The following is a 19,956-nucleotide window of genomic DNA, read 5'->3' as shown; positions in this document are numbered from 1 at the left end:
AGGGGGAGGGGCGGGGACTAAAGCCGGGAGCTGGCGTGGGCACTGCGGGCGGGACAGCGGGTACGGAAGGGGTGTGCGAGGCTGAGCACGGGGACTGGGGCCGGGGGCCTCCAGCACCCCCTGGCCGGATCCCCAGCGTTGGAGCTGGAGGGACCCACGGGCAGGACAGGGCCGTGCTGGGCGCGGGCGTCCCGGGCCAGATGTGGCTGCCCTCCGGGAGCCTTCCTCCCTCCCCGCCGCCTGGATCGGCCGCTCCTCCCGGGCGCTGGTACGACCCCTGCCCCTGCCCCAGGGGCTAGAGCCGCAGCAGGACTAGAGTGTCTGGGGTGGTCAGGGCCTGGGAGTTCGCGCCTCTGCTCTCGGCGACCAGACACCGGCCCAAAGCCGTCCGGTCCCGGCCAGGGTCGCAGCCTTGCCTCTGTGGCCTCCCGCCTGCCCGCACACCTAGGCAGGCCTTCCCTGGCTGTGTATTAGGGACCGCCTCCCCGGAGAGGCTATTGGAGGACCCGCTGTCCACCTCCCCAGGAGTAACAGCCTCCAAGTGCTGGTAAAGGGCACCGTGCGTCCGGAGGACCTGAACTGCCGTGGGACAAACTCAGGTTACGCGTCTCCCGCCCAGGGCTTCCTATGGGCCTTCCTTTCTGGGCCTGGACTCCCTTCCAAAGTGACCACTGCACAGCCACCTCTCCTCTGCTTCATTACTGTCATGCAAATGTGTTCTGTGCTTCCCACCTGCACCATCCTGCACTAAGTATGATTTGAGACAAAGGTTTTTAACCTGACTGATCACCAGGGGCCCCTTGGCCTTTCCTAGCTGGATGGCGGTTTCTGCTTATCTCTTGGGCCCCCTCCTCTCATACACACACAATCTTGGTTTTGTCTATTAGACTTAACCCAATAATCCACCCCCCCGACTCCTCTTTCTTTCCTTCCAACCCTTGTTCAATGACCCCCATAAAGTCTTCCCAGGCTGACCCCTAAGCCCCATTCTCTCCAGTCACTGTGGAGCCATTACCACATGCAACTAACCCTGCCCAGCTTCCAGAAGAGGAAAGTGAGACCCAGAGAGGCGAAGGGATTTGCCTGTGATGTCCGCTGTGGGAGTCATCTTACTGTAAAAACACTGGGAGGCAGCCTCACGTGGTAGGACAGGGCTTTGGAGCCAGCCAGACCTGGGACTGAACTCTGGCTCTGCCTCTTATGGGCTGTGACCTCTCTAGGCCTCAGTTTCCTCACCTGTGAAATGGGGTTTCATAATACCAATCCCACAGGGTTGATGGGATGGCCAAGATGACTGAGGCAAAAGCACAACATTTGATGCATGGTGGGTGCAAACATTAGCCTCTCTCTGCCCTTTAATGGGAGATAAGCAAATCTGAAATAATAGGACAATGGAGCCTTAGGGTTGGAAGAAACCTTAAAAGAATCCCCTCAATAGAGTCACAGATGTAGAAAACAAACTTATGGTTACCAGGGGAAAAGGTGAGGGGAGAGGGATAAATTGGGAGATTGGGATTGACATATACACACTACTATATATAAAATAGATAATCAACAAGGACCTACTGGATAGCACAGGGAACTCTCCTCAGTACTCTGTAATGACCTATATGGGAACAGAATCTAAAAAAGAGTGGATATATGTAAATGTATAACTGAATCACTTTGCTGTAGAACTGAAACTAACACAACACTGTACATCAACTATATTTCAAGAAAAATTTTTAAAAAAGAAAAGAATCCCCTCAGCAATAACCCAGAAAGTGGCCACACAGCTCACCCTCCTTCAACACATCCAGAGCTGGAGGGCTTGTGCCTCTGAAGGGGTTTACAGCTGGGAGAAAAGCCATAGAGGATAAGGAAATATTCAACATAGAGGAGGGCAAGGTGCCTCGAGGTCTGTGGGGCAGACACGCTCCCACCGTGTCCACTGAGGACAAACTCAAACAAATGACCTGACAAGGAGGCAGGACACTCTTAGGGCAGAAAGACACCTGTGGGAGTTAAGACACCCCCCCTAAGCACAATGTTACAGTTTACTGTACTGGGCTCCTTAGGAGTTTCTGTCCTGAGGATTCTGAAAATGATGAGGAAAACCCGCCATAGATGGGGTGTCCATGTCCAGGATCTTGGGGTACATCCCATGTACTCCTCTTGTCCTGGCACCGTTATTAATGGCCCCCCTTTCACTCTCAAAATACCTTGGTTTGGACAATAAATTACGTGTCACATTAACTCTGGACAAGGGCAGCACTCCAAAGAGCTTCTTCCAGCCCTGGACATCAGCAATTCTTCTGGCATTTCTGGATCCCCAGATACTTCAAGAGATAGTGTGTTAGTTTATATCCCCTTGAAATCACCAAATCAAATCAAAAATGATAATAAGCAAAAAGTCAAGCTAAGGGACAGGCAGGACCTGCTGAATTGCGACCCCTAGTGGGAATACTTCACACTGCTGCTGGCTGGGTTTGGGGGACACTCCATGTTTGGCCCTTGGTCTCTTCAAGTCAGCTGGTAAAGCAAAGAACAACAGCTAACATTCGCCAAGTGCTGTGTGCCGGACACGGTTGTAAGTCCTTCACGTGTTCTGATTCGTTGAATCCTCATAACAGCTCCATGATGTAGGGGCTGCCGTTGTCCTTCCACTTTACAGAGGAGGAAAGTGAGGCTCAGAAGGGTTAGGTAATATCTTCCAGGTCATTTAGCTAGGAAATGGGCACAGGACTGTCTCCTCATCCAGTTTCCATCAACTACATGCTAATTCAGAGGCATCTCCCATCTAAGATGACTTCAACCACCCCTCTGACATGGAGATGATACAAAGGGACAGTAAGAGGCAGAGTGTAGGGATTTCCCTGGCAGTCAGTGGTTAAGACTTCGCCTTCCAATGCAGGGGGTGCGGGTTCGATCCCCGGTCAGGGAGCTAAGATCCCACATGCCTCGAGGCCAAAAAACCAAAACATAAAACAGAAGCAACATTGTAAAAAATTCAATAAAGACTTCAAAAAAAAAAAAAAAAAGAGGCAGAGTGTACCAGGAGGTCTATTTCCACATCTACCAGGAAAGAGTGGTAGTTTCTGCATCTACCAGGGATTAAAATCAGGGCATTAAACCGGACAACAAGAAAATGTATAAACCATCCATTAAATGCACAATGGAGCTGCTCATTTAAAGAAACACTTTCCAGCATGAAAAATGAAACAGCTCCATCCCTCCCCATACCCTTCAACAACATTTGCTCATGAGATGTGAAGAGTGGTTACTGGTCACTGCAGCCTGCCAGCTGCCCCCAGAGGACCCAAACCCAAACCTCCCAAAGTTCTTACAGTGGGGAAGGAAGAAGTGACCAACGACTTTCTTCTGCTTCCTTTCCATGCTCTCTCTTGTAAAGGATGCAGATCATCCCCAGGGCACCTCCTTCCTTCAAACTTCTTTCTCTTCCAAAGCTAAAGTGAGGCAGGGGTGGCAGGGCTGAGGGAGCCTTAGACCACAGGCGTCTTATACAAGCCTTTGTTAGAAGGTTGCCAGGTGATATTTGGGACATGCTTATTCTAAATGAAATATTCATCACTTATCTGAAATTTCGTTGTTTATCTGAGTGTCCTGTATTTTTAACGGCTGAATCTGGCAACTCTACTTTGTTATTGATGGTTGCTGAAGCAGTTAGAAAACATAGACAGTCGGAGGTCTGCGAACTTCTTCTGTAAAGGGCCAGATACTAAATATTTTAGGCTTTGCAGGCCATACGGTCTCTGCTGCAAGTACCCAACTCTTCCACTGTAGTACGAAACTCAGCCGTAGACAACACAGAGTGAGCGAGCATTCAGTGTCCCACTAAAGCTTTATTTACAAAAACAGGCATCAGGCCATAGTTTGCCAACCCTTGGACCAAATTAGGGCCTTCAGACTCCGGGCTATCTTCAGATGTGTTGTAGGGGCGAGAGTGGCTTGTATCCGAGTTCTCAGGCATGAAAAACTGAAAGCGACTGACCAAAATCACCAGCGTAAAACAGACACGTAACTCGGCGTGGGTGTGCACACAGCCATGTGTGACCCAAGGTGGGTCGGTGCCCGCGGAAAGCATGCACTTCTAGAGCAGGGTTGGTCTGGAGCTGCCTAGGTTCTACAAAGTCTCGGTCAGCCCCTGTGTGAAGAAGTGCAGCTTCTCTGCTGGAATTCCTGGTGGTCAGCACGCACTCTGTAAAGACAGAAAGGCACAGGCAACACTGTGAAATCAGACAGAAGGTACAGAGGCCAAGAAAAGCAGATCACCCCTGCGGAAGGCCTTCAGGTGAGCTAAAGCTCTTTGCGTTTGCCCACCTGATGCGGCGTACTGAGAAGCACATGGTAACTGTCCGCCAGTGTGTGTGCGCGTGTGTGCGTGCGCGTGTGTGCGCGTGCGCGCGCGTGTGTGCGTGTGTGCGCGTGTGTGCGCGCGTGCCACATGGTCCACCTGATGCGGCGTACTGAGAAGCACATGGTAACTGTCCGCCAGTGTGTGTGCGCGTGTGTGTGTGTGCGCGCGCGTGTGCGTGCGCGTGTGTGCGCGTGCGCGCGCGTGCGCGTGTGTGCGCGTGTGTGCGCGCGTGCCACATGAACACCAGCTGTCTGAACAGTGTGAGGAGCGCCTGAGGAATTTGCTAGTTTGTTGGAATCAACAAATGTAACAGTAATAGCCATACATTTGTATGGCCGCATTTGTATCAACTTTCTTAATGCTCTTCGAATAGTTCTGTATGCTTTCCAAGGACAATTCCACGATTTAAAACCACACTTGAAATTCTGCCCTGCAGACCACAATCACATGTGAAAGGACTGTCCAGTTAAAAGCATTAAACCCAAACGTGAATTGGCCACAGCACAGGAAATGTAATGTGTCTGGGACAAGGGAGTTGTGGAGGTCACAGTGCAGGGTTAGGGCAAAGCATCACACAGGCAGCCGACTATGCTGGGTTACGCGAAGGATTTTGACGTGCAGGTATGTCCGAAGATAAGTAAGTCATCATTGGAGCCTTTCAGACAGGGTCAGATTTGCATTTCGAGACTTTCCCTCTGGCTGGAGGGGAGCAAGAGGCTTTAGCAGTGGTCTAGGCACAGGCACTCTGCAGCATAAGATGGATAAAGTTGCAACAGAAAACCCACTGTCTTTCTGGCAGGAGGAACCAGAGGATGGAGCCCAGAGCAATTAAGGTTGCTGAAGAGTGAGGGGTGAGTCCTGGGAAGGAGAGAGCCAGAGAAGAGGAACCCAGAATTCCCTGTATAACAAACTCTGCCCGAGTCTCCCGACTCATGCCTGAACCACATCTGAGCAGGAAAAACGAAAGGAATCCCGGCAAAGATAAGAGGACCAAACTGAGACTTGAGCAGTTGCCTGCTACAAGGAAGACAATGTTTGTAGTTTGACTATACCCAAGTTAATTACCTGTCAAAGGAAAACAGCAATGCTTTTCTAAGGGATAAAACAGAATCCAGGGCCTCCTCAAAATAACCTTCAAAATATAACCCAAAATTCTCGGCATACAAAGAACCAGGGAAATGTAACCCATTCTCAAGGGAAAAACAAACAGAGGCCAATCCCAAGATAACTCAGATGCTGGAATTATTAGACAAGGATTTTAAAGTAGCTATTATAACTGTGTTCAAGGGTATAAAGAAAAATGCATTTATAATAAAAGAACAGATAGGAAACCACAGCAGAAAACCAAAGTAGAAAATATAAAAGGGAACCAAACGGAAATTTTAGAACTAAATACCTGGAATAAAAATAATTCACTGCGTGGGCTTAATGGCTAAATGAAGATCCAGGGGAAAGAGAACATGCACTTGAAGATAGATCAATAGAAAGTAATGAATCTGAAAGAAAGGGGAAAAAATCAGAAAGAAAAAAGACGATAGAGTGACAGGAATCTGTGGGATAATATCAAAATGTCTAATATATGGGTAATTGGAGTCCCCGCAGGAGAAGAAAGGGAAAATGGGACAGAAAATACATATACATATATATTTAAAAGCGTATGGAGGTGGGCTTCCCTGGTGGCGCAGTGGTTAAGAATCTGTCTGACAATGCAGAGGACACAGGTTCGAGCCCAGCTCTGGGAAGATCCCACATGCCGCAGAGCAACAAAGCCTGGGCGCCACAACTACTGAGCCTGCGCTCTAGAGCCCGCGAGCCACAACTACTGAAGCCCATGCGCCTAGGGCCCATGCTCCGCCAACAAGAGAAGCCACCGCAGGGAGAAGCCCGTGCACCGCAAGGAAGAGTAGCCCCCGCTCACCACAACTAGAGAAAAGTCTGCGCGCAGCAACAAAAGACCCAACTCAGCCAAAAATAAATAAATAGATAAATAAATTTATAATTTTTAAAAAAAAGCTTACGGGGGGGATCCAGTTGAGACAAAGAGCTTGAATCTATGGGAAAGATAAGAGACCACAACTAGTAGATGTTTCCATAGAAGGAGGGAAGGAATTATAGAAGTGAAGTATAGAAACTTGGTCTCTTCATTAGAAGCAAGTCACAGGCGCGTGCGCTCAAGGGGAGGCATAAACGCCAGGAGTCAGGGATTGGGGGACACCTTGGGGTCTGTCCTCCCAGAAGGGAAGGGGATTCGGGGCATTGGCTGGGCACTGCGACGCAGTGTGCTGGATGGAGGTGGCAGCTGGGTGAAGGCAAAGTGGCGAGCACTGGAGGGCAAGGGTCTGGCTGGGGATGGATGGGGTATTGGGGAGAGGGGCTCAGACTTTGACGGAAATTGTGTTCTCTGCCTTCTTCCATCATACGCACTATGAAGAAGAAATCTGCTTACCTACAAAAATATGTTGTGTCAAACGGGTTAACTTTGTTAAGTATGTATTGATTTTTATTTCCTCCCAAAGGCTGTCCTCCTTAAAAAGCAGATGGTCGAGGCGCACACACAACCTGAGAGAGGAGTCTTGAAGATAACAGGGAGAAAGAACATGACAGCCCATCTCCAGCATAAAAGGCCGAGGAGAGCCAGAAGGCAAAGGAGAAAGGAGAGCGTCCCAGCTGATGCTTTGAAATTGGAACCCAGCCTAGAGAATTCCATAAAATTGCAAGAGATGAAATTGTGTGACTGTCAATAAAATGCCCAGAGGACAGCGGCTGATAAGACAGGAGGATTGTAAAAGTGAAGGGGGGTGCACCTGCAGCCCTAGCCAGGACGTCCAGGATCCGAGCTGATGCACATCCATATGTGACATGAAAAAATTCATTATATTATAATTAAAATATGTATAGCATGACATTAAAGAAGAAGCAGCAGCTGGTCGCTGAAAGCTGGTAATTAAAAGGGGGGGATCAAACGAGAAGCTCTTACATTTAAAGTACATTTCCTAAAGGACAGAGCAAGGTTGGAGGTTATTGGACACATCCATGTGAACTCACTTTCCGGCTCTCTCACTGGAGTGGACTGGGAATGGAGAGTCCTCCCTCTGTTCTCACACGGATAACGTGATCTGCGCCGCGAGTGCCCAGATATTGTAACATTCACCACTTAAAGAAACCGGGCCTCCCCGGAGAGGAGCGGGTTCCACGCCTCGGGGCAGAAAGGTCAAAGCAGGCCTAAGTCTGCCAGATGAGGCCAGAGCACAGCATTTCAAAGGACACGTGAGGTAGTGTGAAAAGGAAAAGGGACACAGCAAAACAAGGCAAAGCCGATGATCTGAGTATCAGAAAGGAATCAAAACTTACAAAAAGCCCGAGTCCCTAATGATACTGAATACAGATTGCACTAAAAAAAGGTGTATGTGAGTTCCCAAAAATGTCAACTATTCCAGCAATGTGCACACCATAGTCAAGTGCTGGTTAATAATTAAGCTGTGAATTTCTTGTGCTGTTATCCAGGCAGTGAGACACCCAGGGATGAAGGAGGCACTGGGGTGTCTTTTTTTTTTTTTTTGAGGTGAGGGTTTTAGGAATTCTGTTATTGTGGCAGGCAAAATTTGACTGCAAGAAGCCACTCCCACAGACAATTGCCAGGCTGGGTGACGTCCAGACCCCTCTCCCAGCCTCACCCAGTCTCCAGGTGGGCGAGTCTCCATATCTGTAACAGTATGGCAGCTCCAAATACGGAGCTTATATCCCCAAAGTGTAAAGTGTATCCAAGTCCTAAACCTTCACTGTAGTCACCTCAGCACACCTGTGAGGCTGATTCTACTTGTCTTGTTTAGATAGAGGCTTGAAATTAAATATAAACGACACAAATATATATTAAAACTTTTGTGATAGGTTTAAGGATGTGTGTAACAGTTAATTACTGTAACCATTAGGGTAATTTAATTTATATTTTATCTGGGTTTGGAGAGTAAGTTGAAAAATATAATTTATTTTTTGTTGCGGTTGGTTGGCTGTGCCGTGCAGCTTGTGGGATCTTAGTTCCCCAGCCGGGGGCTGAACCCACGCCCTCGGCAGTGAAAGCGTGGAGCCTTAACCACCGGAGCACCAGGGAATTCCCTAAAAATATAATTTAAAATTTAAATTCTTTTTAAAAATTCACATAACATGAGATTAACCATTAACCATTCTAAAGTGAACGATTTTTACCTGGTGTTTACGGTGTTGGAAAAGTATAGACGTATGTGATATATCCGACTTGTGGTGCTGGTTTAATACTGAGGTGGATTAAGTGTGACAGTTAAACACCTAAATAAATCTGATTAGATCTGTAAGTTGAAACATTACATTTCGTGAATAGTGTTTAAGTTCTTAGTGTTAAGTGCTTAGTGTCTAAGATTTTGTTAGATTTATAAGTCTGCCTTGTTAGATATTTGAAGCGCTTAATCATAGTTTAAATAGTCTAAGCTAATTTAATTAATCCAGTTTGTGAGAGTAAATGTTTAGAGAATTTGTAAGGTAACCGAACATTAATGAAAGAAAAAGATATTTAACAAAAAAATTACTAGCCTTCTGAACCAAACGGCAAGATTTACAAGTTGAACTTAATAAGATCAGGCTTTAAATTTTACAACTTTAATCAATTAAAAAAAACTTACACAAATAACATGAAGTATTCTTTTCCATGCATAAAAGTTCCCCTCAGACATTAAGAACTCCATTGATAGTGACTTAGTAGTTTATAAACTAATACAAAGGTATAGAATCATATTTATTTGTTGAAATTTTGACAGTTGAAAATATTACGTCAAATGAAAAGGAAGCACCCTTTTTTGAAGTGAATTTTTAAGTTCTATTTTTATTGATATTATTTTATTTATAGTAACTAAATCAAACAAGGATGCGTGTGCTGCTCAAACGCATACCTTTGCCAGGGGAGGAAGCCCATCACCTGCTCCACCTCCAAGAAGGAGGAATGATCACAGATCGGTCCCAGTTTGGGGGCGCAGCTTTTCTCCGCACCTCGTCAAAAAGCCTAGCCTGCTGCCCCTCCCACTTTGCTGTGCATAGGAATCACCTGCAGATTTTGACTCCAGTAGGGCAGGTGTGTGGGCTAAGAGCCCCTGGGTTCCGGGGATGCAAGGGAACCACGCTTTGAGCCAGAAGGGCATGCTTTCTCCACGTGAGCACATGTGGACATGGCTCTTTTCCGGGGTCCCAGTTACCAAAGGCCAACGCTCCTCCCTCAGCCGGCTCGGCCACGTCTATCTCTCTGTGGGTGGGACAAGCGGTCTTGCTGTCATACGGTAGCGGGAGAGGGGAGCCAGTGTCTCCTCTGAGGAGACATGGAGGCAAATGCCCTCCGTTGCCCTTGACTCTTGCACTCCCCGATTCACAGAGATCGTACCCTAGACTGTCTGGGTACGGCTGTGGTGGGAGAGGGGATAAACAGAACAGGAGGCCTGGTGCAATTTTGTTTATTTGTTGTGTGATTCCCCCACTACTGTGTAAGCTTTCCCAGGACCTGGACTTTGATTCTATTCACTGCTGCATCCCCAGGAGCCAGAACCGTGCCAGACACATCCTAGGTGCTCAGAAATTATTTATGGGATAAATGAGGCCTGTTTGGGTAGTAGGCGCTCAGGCCAATCCTTCTAGAATTCGACATTGGGGTCCAAGTCTCACCTGATAAAGACAGTGGTACATGCCTGGCTGAGCCTCTTGCAGGCATCTCTCTCCCTCGAGGGGGAAGAACTGTGACCGAGAGAAGGATTTGGGTCTTCTTAGGCCCCTGGCCACAGTGCTATCTGAAGGCTGCTTCCATCTCCGGCCCAGGCCAGGGGCAGGGCGCTCCTCACTCAAGACCAAGAGAGGACACAGACCAGATGCAGGAACAGAGCACAGGGTGAACGAGAAAACCCGAGGCCCAAAAAGCTACAAGGGGAATGTGATGAGTTGCCAAGTCTGAGGCAGCAGCAGCAAATATCAAAGCCAGGGACAACGGCCAGGAATCCAAGATTCAGTGAGACGAAGGGGAAGGGCAAGTGGGCCTGTGGTACGTGGGGAGGGGCCGGGCCGTTCCCTGGAGCAGGCATGTGAGGCTCGCTTTAATGTGCCTCCAGCAGTGGGGCTGGGGAGTGTCAGGGACTTCCCTGGTGGCACAGTGGTTAAGAATCCACCTGCCAATGCAGGGGACACGGGTTCGAGCCCTGGTCTGGGGAGATCCCACATGCCGCAGAGCAGCTAAGCCCATGCGCCACAACTACTGGGCCTGCGCTCTAGAGCCCACGAGCCACAACTACTGAGCCCACGCGCCACAACTACTGAAGCCCGCGCGCCTAGAGCCTGTGCTCCGCAACAAGAGAAGCCACTGCAACGAGAAGCCCGCACACCGCAATGAAGAGTAGCCCCCACTCGCCGCAACTAGAGAAAGCCCATGTGTAGCAACCAAGACCCGACGCAGCCAGAAAATTCAATAAGTAAAATAAATAAATTAAAAAAAAAAAAGATTAAAGGGGGCCCTGTGTGGGATGGACAGAACGGCATTTCCCGGGGGCTCTTGGTTTTCTAGGAGGCAGCGTGTGGTCTTACAAGTCCCAAGGCTGGCTTCAAGTTCCAGCTTGCACTTCCCTACATAACCTCGAGCAAGTCACTCAGTCATCTCAACTTCGCAAACCCTTAGGAAGGTGCAACCCATCATCAGCTTAAAGTCTGTATCTCCCCAACAATCGCCAAGCGATCAGAGGCATACACCCGCCACAAAGGGTCTACATCAGGATCAGTGGGGATTTAGAGAGAGAAATTGGAAAGAAGTCAGCAAAGTAATGACCGAAGAGGAAAAGCAGGAGAGAAACGTGCCCAACTTCAAAAGTGCTGGGCTCGGCCTCTGGAAGGGAGGCTGCAAAGAGAAGCAGATCCCCTTTGATACCGAGGAAACATTTCCACAGTCAGAGGACGCTCCGCAGACCCTTGCTCTGAACGTCTGACTGCTACCCAAGTACTTCCAAAATGGGATTGCTCGCCTGCCAGCTGGCAAACACATTTCCCTCCAGTGTTGGTGGCTGTCTGATCTTTACTTCTCTAATTATCCAGCAGTCTCCACCCCTGTGGAAATAGACACATCTTCCCCGAGAAGTGAGAAAGCTTTCATTGCTGCCCTTGAAGGCCAGTGTCTCCCGGGGCCTTCGGGGCCAGCTCCCAGCTCTCTGCCCAGCACCAGGCAAGCTCTGGGGCAGAACCTCCCACACATTCACAACCCACTGTCCACCTATGGTCACCAGCACCGACGAGGGGCCAGAGAATCCAGGTCGAAGTACACGATCTGCGACGTAGGTTAACCAGGCGACATGAGTGACTCCTCTGCACCTCAGTTCCTTCATCTAGGAAGAAAATGTCTACAGCATCACAGAGCAGCTGCAAACGTCAAGCAAGACAGTGGGTTTGAAGGTGCTCTGGAAACTGAACAGTGCTATCAAGAGTCAGGGGTGGGATTGTTACAGCTGTTCATGCTTCAGACACTCTGCCTCTGTGTTTATCACCAGATCCCATGATGTATCGATGAGAAGTAAGTTTGGCTGTGCATTACAAAAAAAACCCCACAAAATACAAGTGACTTAGAGAAGATAGTTTATTTCTCTCTCATATAAAATCTGTCCAGAGCTGTAATGGTGGTCTGTGGAATCAAAGACCCAAGAGCCTTTTATCTCGTTGCCTTACCACGGGTAACTTCCATTCTTAAGGTCATCTCAGAGTCCAAAATGGCTGCAGGAAATCCAGCCATCACATCACACCCCAGTCAACTGAAAAGAAGGAGAGGTGAAGAAGAGCCTGCCCTCTCCCTATTAGGACACTTCTGGAAACTGCAGCTCTGTTTATCTCCATTGGTCAAACTCAGTCACAAAGCCACGTCTAGCTGCAAGGGAGACTAGGAAATATGGCTTTTATTCTGAGTGACCATGTGTCCAGCTAAAAATGGGGGATCCTATTACTCAGGAAGAAGGGGAAACCAGGGCGTATCTGTCACAAATGGTAATTTCTCTGTCTTCACCTTAATCTACGCGCCAGTAGCATTTCACCGCTGCCCTGGAAATGCTTTCTTCTCCACTACTGAGAAGAAAACCACTCTCTCCTGGTTTCCCCTCTCCTCTCCTCTCCTCTCCCCTTCAACGTTGGAAGGACTCAGGGCAGTCCTGGGGACACCTCCTCTCCTCCTAAGTGATCTCATCTAGTCTCAAGGACTTAAAATACCAATCCAGGCGCCAGTGAATCCTAGACCGAGCCCTGACCTCTCCCCTTCATTCCAGAATCACACAGGCAGCTGCTATGGAAGCCTCCACTCAGAGGTCTAACAGGGATCTCAACTCAGCTCTGATCTCCACCCACATACTTGCTCCTCCCCAAGCATCTCCCACCACAGTAGACGTGTGACTTGAGCCAGGAAACATGGAGTTAATCTTGCTTCCCCACCTTCCTGCCCTCCCTGCACCCAAAAGCCTCAGGAAGTCATAGTGACAATCTTCAAAACATATCTCAAGGTCACTGGCTTCCTTTCCTCTCCATCACCAACCCGTGTCCAGGGCACATCGCCTCCCTCCTTGACTCTGCAGTGACCTCCTAACTGGGTCTCCCTGCTGCCACTCACCCCTGCCCCTCCTCTTTTCCATCACAGCCAGAGCGACATTTCAAATAAGTGAGTCAGGACAAAGGTGGTGGATTCAACACATACATCTATTTTGATCCCTCTTGAAACCCTTCTAAGATGACCACATAAGGATTTTTTTTAAAGCTATAAATCCTAAAGGACAAAGAGAACAGGAGGATAGGAACAAAAATTCGGAAAACAGAAGGATGGGTGCCAGCTGACTTAGCACACCAAGAGAGCTGAACCTTACCCCAGAGATAGCCAGAAAGAAACATGGTTTCTACCAACGAACTCGCCAGGAGTCAAGAGCTGACAGCACCGGGCGTCTCTGGAAGCGGAGGTGGGGACGGGAGGGCGGCTCCAGAAGAGGTGACGCTCCAAATCCTCTCCTGACTCCACATGCAGCTGGGGGGTGTCCCTCCCTACTCAGGCAGAAGCTGAGAGTTCTTTCCCTTGGAGAGGATGATACAGTGTCCCCAGGGTGGGGGACACCAGGTCCAGTGGAACACAAGAGCCCCGTGCAGAACAGGGGTTCCGTACTGAACACTGGGGGTGGGGGGGCGGCACTTTTCTCCCACTTGGTTCCCAGGATGCTGGTGGCCGGATTGTTCTCCACAGCAAGAAACTGGGGGAGCCCTTTCCATGGAATCTGACCCGGCCAGGAAGCCCTGCCCTAAAGAAATCTGCATTCTAACACGAGAGCCCTGCCAGGTGGCCATGGATGCAGCCGGCCTCCCAAACCTGCCCACCCGCTCTGAGTCTCCCATGAGCGTCAGTGCCAGTCTTAAGTAGAGACGGACGACCGACGGTGACCTTCTGAGCAAAGGCTCTGGCGCAAACGACAAAGGCCAAAACAGACCCAGAGGAAACAGATCAGGCTGGGAGGAGGACCACGTCCCTGAAACCACTGCCACCCACAGGTCAAGCAATGAAGATGTGGCCCAGGAGATAGGGATGGGACGTTACCCCAGCTGCACCCCGGTCCCTCCTGCCCCTATTCCCACCTCAGTGCCCTCAGAGTGAAGGCTCGCTTCCCTGGGTCGTCTCGTGGCTACTCTTGCTGTCACCTCGGAGAGGCCTTCGATGGCCACCCGCTCCAAGGAAGCCCCACCGCCCCCCGCCCCGTCACTCCCTGACTCAGGAGTCCAGGAGCTTTTCCTGGAAAGGGCCACCATGAGCCAAGTATGGTCTCTGCCGCCACCTCCCAGCCCTGCATCGTAGCTCGAAAGCTGCCACGGACCCTGGGTCACAGTGACCATGACCTGTTCCAATGACACTCGATTTACCGACACTGGGACTGGAACCGCAGACCACTGTCACAGGTCACAGTGCTAGTCTCCTTTGGATTCTTTTTTCAACCATTTAAAAACATAAAAACCATTCTTAGCTCCCAGACTCTACAAAAGCAGACGGCGGGCCAGATACGGCCAAACCCTGTTCTAAGACATCCTCCTGTTCTCCCTTCATCAAAGCGCTGCTTCCTGCTCACTTACGTTTTCTTGTTGCTTTACCGTTCATCAGTCTCGCGGACCAGAACGGAAATTCCGTGAGAGCGAAGACCTCTGCACCCCCCTGGTCCCACCTGCCATGCTCACACCCAGAGCCATGCCTGGCACAGTCTGCTCAATAAATGCTCGCCGTGGGCCACACCAGCCGCTCCGCACCCGCGGGACAAGCTCTGGGGGACGGCCGGGCGCTCCCAGCCCGGCTCGCCCCTCACCCCCTCCTTTCCCAGTCCTTCCCTCTCTCCATCCCACACCCTAAGCCCCTCTGTGATGCCAGGGCTACCCACGAACCTGAGCGCCGCGAAAAGCCCACGGTCAGCGCTGTCCCTACAGCTCCCTGGCCTGAGGGGAGGGCGTAGTGTCAGGTGGCTGGCAGCCGCCACCTTTGGGATGAGACTGGTAGACCAAGGCCCCCCGTGGGCACCACTCAGAGGGAGAGAGTTGGGGGGATTTGCTCCAGGCTAAGCAGGGATGCACAACGATCCCCTATGAACCCACAACCAGTAAGGATGAACGGAAGTGCTCACTAGGGTCTGAGGGATCCCACCGACCGAATGCTCACAGGCATCATAGCTTCTCAGCACCATGTCCTGGGACTCGTGGTGAACAAAGAGGAGCCATCTCTCACCCAGAGAAAAGGACTCGTCGATCCTTGGATGGGAGGATTCAGGCCCCCAAGGTGGAGACGGGGCCTCACACTCCCACCACTGCTGGCACTCGGTCCTTCGAGGTCACTCACGTCCCCGCTTGAACAGACTCACCAGCCACCGTCTGCGGGTGACCTGGCTTCCTGGAGAGGAAGGGCCCCCAGGAGGAGGGCAGGTGCTGACACACGTGCCCTGAGTCCCGGGTCCCAGGAACAGTGCTGCTCGGGTGAACTGGTAAAGTGGGTTTGGGGCCATCAGTCCGCCGCAACTCGCGGTTCTGATTCTGGCTAGCCAGTGCCGTGGGCCCACTCACTCCCGGGTCAAGGGCTAAAATCAAGTTCCTAGGAGGCCAAAGTAGGGACCACATCCTGCCAGGCACGGCCTGGACATCCTGCTTTGGTGGTTCTTCCAATCCAGGGGTGTCGAGTCCAGTTGTTCCTTATTAAGCACCTAACACTCCGCGTCTGAAACTGCAGGGCTCACAGAACCCGGAGCCTCGCAGGAGGTGGGAGGCGACTGACTGGCTCGGATGGCAGCCAAGGCACGTCCTCCCAAGGGCTCGGACTGGCTGGACGTTACCCCGAGCGCGGCCCCTGCTCCCGTCCTCTCGGGAGGGGCCGTCAGCTGGTGGGCGGCTCTGAGACGCTGCTCCCCGTGGCCTGGTCCAGACTGGACGGCTCTGCAGCGGCTGCTTCGTGCTCCATCAACAGCGTCTGGGACTCCTTCGTTTCCATACAAAGAAATCACTCGCACAAAGGCCTTTGTGTGTGGAGCAGACTTTACTGAAGGTGTGGAGACAAAGGGGGTTTACAGAGCAGAATACAAAAAACTTAAAGTTGAATCAGACATCCATGAGCTCAGAGACACGGTTTTCTCCCGCTGGGCTCCAGCCTTCCGTGAAGGTGCGTGCCCACCACACCCGCCCTGTCTCACGAAGCAACACAAAAACCAAATTCTGGACAGTTTCTTATTCAGAGTGGCTTGGCCCTCCCTTTATTTTCTCAATGAAGAACACCTGCTCCCCTGTTTCTGACCCCCAAAGTGAGGAGGAAAGTCTGCCCGACCTGGAGCCCCGAGGCCTCCTCTCTGCCTTTCAAGGGGCATCGAAGCAGAGCTTTTGCCTCTCTAACGATGAGCGTGTGTGTGTGTGTGTGTATACGTCTGTGGCTATGTGGTGTGTGGTACACGCATGTGTGTACGTGATGAGTGTGTGTGTAAGCATGTATGTGTATACACTGTGCGTGCAGGTGTGTGTGTGTATACAGTGAGTAGGTATGTGGTGAGCGTATGAGTGTCTGTAGGTGGATATAGTGCGTAGGGGTGTATGTGTGTGCCTAAGTGTGTGTGTGTGTATTCAGCGTGTGAGTGCTGTGTGAACATGTGAGCGTCTGTGGCTGGGGTGGGACGGTCCTCTTCGGCCGACTCGCTGCCCCGCTGCGCCCCGCGGGCCAGGTGTGGGCCCACCCCCTCACAGGTGTGGACCCCTCCCCTCACAGGTGTGGGCCCGCCCCTCACAGGTGTGGACCTGCCCCCTCACAGGTGCAGTCACCTTCTTCCTCCCCACAGTCAGCCCACTTTATTCCCATTTCACACACGAGGTTACAAAGGTTCCCGGAGGGTAAGTCACTCGCCCAAGGTCACACGACTTGTAAGAAGCCAGCTCAGTCCTGGAGCAGCCTGGCTCCGGGGCTTCCGTTCTCAAGGACAACTTCTCCGGAGTTACCTTCTCGTTTCCTGGCTTGGGCAGTAATGTCAGAAGGGGTCAAACGCGGTGGCCTCTGGGATGAGGGGGAAAATCAAGCCCGCCCCCGCTCCAGCTCGAGTCCCTCCTCCAGGCAGGTGCAGCCCAGGTGTGCACTGGTGGCCCGGTCCCTGTGGGGCTCCCTGCTGTCGCCACCCCTGCTAACAAGGGACACCCGGGCCCTGCTCCACCCCACTGCCCTCCGAGCCCCGTGGGCGGGCCAGGGAGCAGGGGCCCCAAGCTGGCACACACAGCCCCGCGCTCCTCAGCCCGGCTCCGGTCCCAGAAGGGCAGGGCCGCGTCACACGCGCCTCCCAAACTCCTGCCGCACGCAGAAGGTCATTGGTGGTCACTGGGGCACTGTCTGCTGGGCCATCGGACCCCACAGGTCAGGCACCCATCCTGCTTCCACGTCCCCGCCTGCTGACTGCTGATGATGTCAGCAGTGTCCTATCCCGCAGGCTCGGGGACACCCACCCATCACCCCTCCCGGGCCCAAAAGGCACGGGTCACACACCTTGCACACGGGCACCCTTCAGACGTTCATCAGGCACCTGCTGTGTTCCAGACGTGGGTTCAGGTTACAGAAAGTGACAGAGCAGGGCAGCTACAGTCTCCCCAGCCAGATGCTGAGTCCAGGGGGCGAGGCTGACTCAGAAACAAGGACGCGCACTGCTCTGTGGTCCACGGCCACCCAGTGTTGTTTCCCAAAAATCAGACCTGACAGTCTTACTCCCTTGCTTAAAACACTTCCAGGACCTCCCATCACACGCAGAAAAAGCCGAAGCCCTTCCCGAGCGTGGGGACAGGGCCTGGGCCGGATCTGGGCCTGCATCTCTGGGTTCCTGATGTGGCTTCCCTCGCTGTCCCCAGGACACGCGTCACGCCTGCCCCCCAGGCCACGGCCTCAGCGCCCTCTCCTCCTGTCAGCACCCGTCAGTCTGCACGTCCTTCACCCGCTCACTTTGTCTTCCCTCCTCAGTAAAACGCAAGCTCCCAGGGACCCCGTCTGTCTCGGCCATCAGTACGTCCCGCGCCTGGCACGAAGCAGAAGTTAAATAAACGTGTGTTAAGCGAGTGAATAAATGCATTCAGCCTCAAGCAAGTTAGCCGGCCTCTCCAGACCCCACTTTCCTCATCTTTAAAATGGGGAGAGCACAGCACCCCCGGGTGAGGATGGAAGAGGTGACACAGGCCCTCTGTCCAGGGACGCGTGGCAGGTGCCCTGACGGGTTGTGAATGGAACGCTTTCTCCACGCCAGGACAGGAGCAACCGGCCCTTCTGCGGGAGAAGACGTGGCTCCACGCTGGCTCTTGAAGAATGAGTGACAGTTCTCCAGGGCCTGCTAGCCAGGGGACATGCGGTGCCAGAGCCGAAAGGCGGGGAGGGGCGCAGGGGGGTGTCAGATGAGGCTGCAGGAGAGGCGGGGCCGGGTCGGGTCTCCCATTTGCGGGCCCCGAGGGTCATGGTCTGCACGACACCGCGGGGAGAGGCGCCTGCATCTGTGTTCTCCGTGGCTGACCGGCTTGGATTTTCCAGCTCTAAGTAGGTTACTGTCCCTTAGGCTACTGAGGTCAGTTCCTAAAGAGAAGGGAAGACTCACAGCCAACACGTGGACCCGACAGCTGCACTGGCAGCCCTCACCCACAATACAAAACGAGGGACCTAGTCTGTGCATCCGTCCCGGGGCCCAGAGGCTGCTCACACACGCTTCTCAAGCCCTTGCTGGAAGGTTCAGTCGTGCTGGGAGGGCAGGCGTCACGAGCTCCCCTGATTCTGACAGTGCCGGAAACAGGGGCTGGGAGGGGGGAGAAGACGGGAGAGCCTTAGCAGACACTAACCAGAGGAGGACGTGTGAGTGCTTCTCAGGGACCCCAAGGCCCCCTCCATATCACATCATCCACAAGGGAGAGCTGGGTCCCCGCACGCACGAGGGTCACGCAACTTGGCATGGAGCCTAGCAGCCGTCCACAGGCTGCTTACCTAGACGTTGCCCCTCTTTCAAGGGGCAGCCCCTCTCAATTTCCCCCTCATCCCCGAACCTTCCACGCCCTGCCCCCTCCCACCTCTGAACTCCAGCTGCTCTGAGGACCGCTCGCCCCACTTAAGAGTTTTCCAGGTCGACTTCTCAGATTGCAAGGAGTCAGATGCTATGAATAATAATGCATATGTATCGAACACGCTTGTGTGCTCGGCACCGTGCTAGACACTCTGCATACACGAGGTAGGTACTGTTGTTATACCCATTTTACAGACGGGGAAACTGAGGCACAGTGAAATTAGGTAGCTTGGCCCAAGGCCACACAGCTAGCCTGTAGCTGAGCACCAGATTCCAATCCTAGCAGCCTGACTCCAGAGCCCTCGCTCCTAACTGCTCCCTAACACCTCCTCAACGTCGTCTTCCTCGCTTCTTATCCCCATACATCTCCCTGAGTGCTGGGCACACACACCACCTGCAGGTTGAATCTTGCTCCCCTTCGGCCCCAGGCTCCCGGAATTGTGGTTCCCCGCTAGAGAAGGTGATACCAAATGGCCGCTAGATGGCAGCAAAGAGCCGGGCCCCGAGAGCCCCGAGGGCAGGGATAAGGCGGTGATAAGAATGTCTACTGCACCAGGCCCTTTACCGACGGGATCTTTCCTCCTCACTGCGCCCATCCCCCTTTACAGCGAGGAAGGACACTCACGCTGGGACAGCTCGGGCAGCAGGGAACACGAGGACTGAGGCCAGTTCCCAGGAGAAACAGACCAGGGAAATCCCTCGGCGGGTCCCCTCCAGGCGCAGTGGGGAGGGGGGCACAGAACCTGACCTTTAGGTAGGGAGTGGACTTAGGGAGGGCGTGGACGGCCTGGGCTGCTCCAAGGCGGCACCCGGCAGGCTTCTTGGCTGGGAGGGGTTTGCGGTGAGACCCACAGACCATGCAGACTGCGTGGTCTCAGAAACCACTGGTCCACCGCAGACCTCTGACCAACTGTCTTGGCCTTCACCACCACAGAGGAGGCCGCGTGACTCCGGCCTCACCGGCCACACTCAAAAGCTGGCTGCACCACATACTCCCACCCTCGCTGTCTC

This window comes from Neophocaena asiaeorientalis, unplaced genomic scaffold (genome assembly GCF_003031525.2).
Source record: "Neophocaena asiaeorientalis asiaeorientalis breed wild unplaced genomic scaffold, Neophocaena_asiaeorientalis_V1.1 scaffold150, whole genome shotgun sequence".
NCBI classification, from domain to species: domain Eukaryota; kingdom Metazoa; phylum Chordata; class Mammalia; order Artiodactyla; family Phocoenidae; genus Neophocaena; species Neophocaena asiaeorientalis.
Note: the sequence above shows the minus strand (reverse complement) of the source record.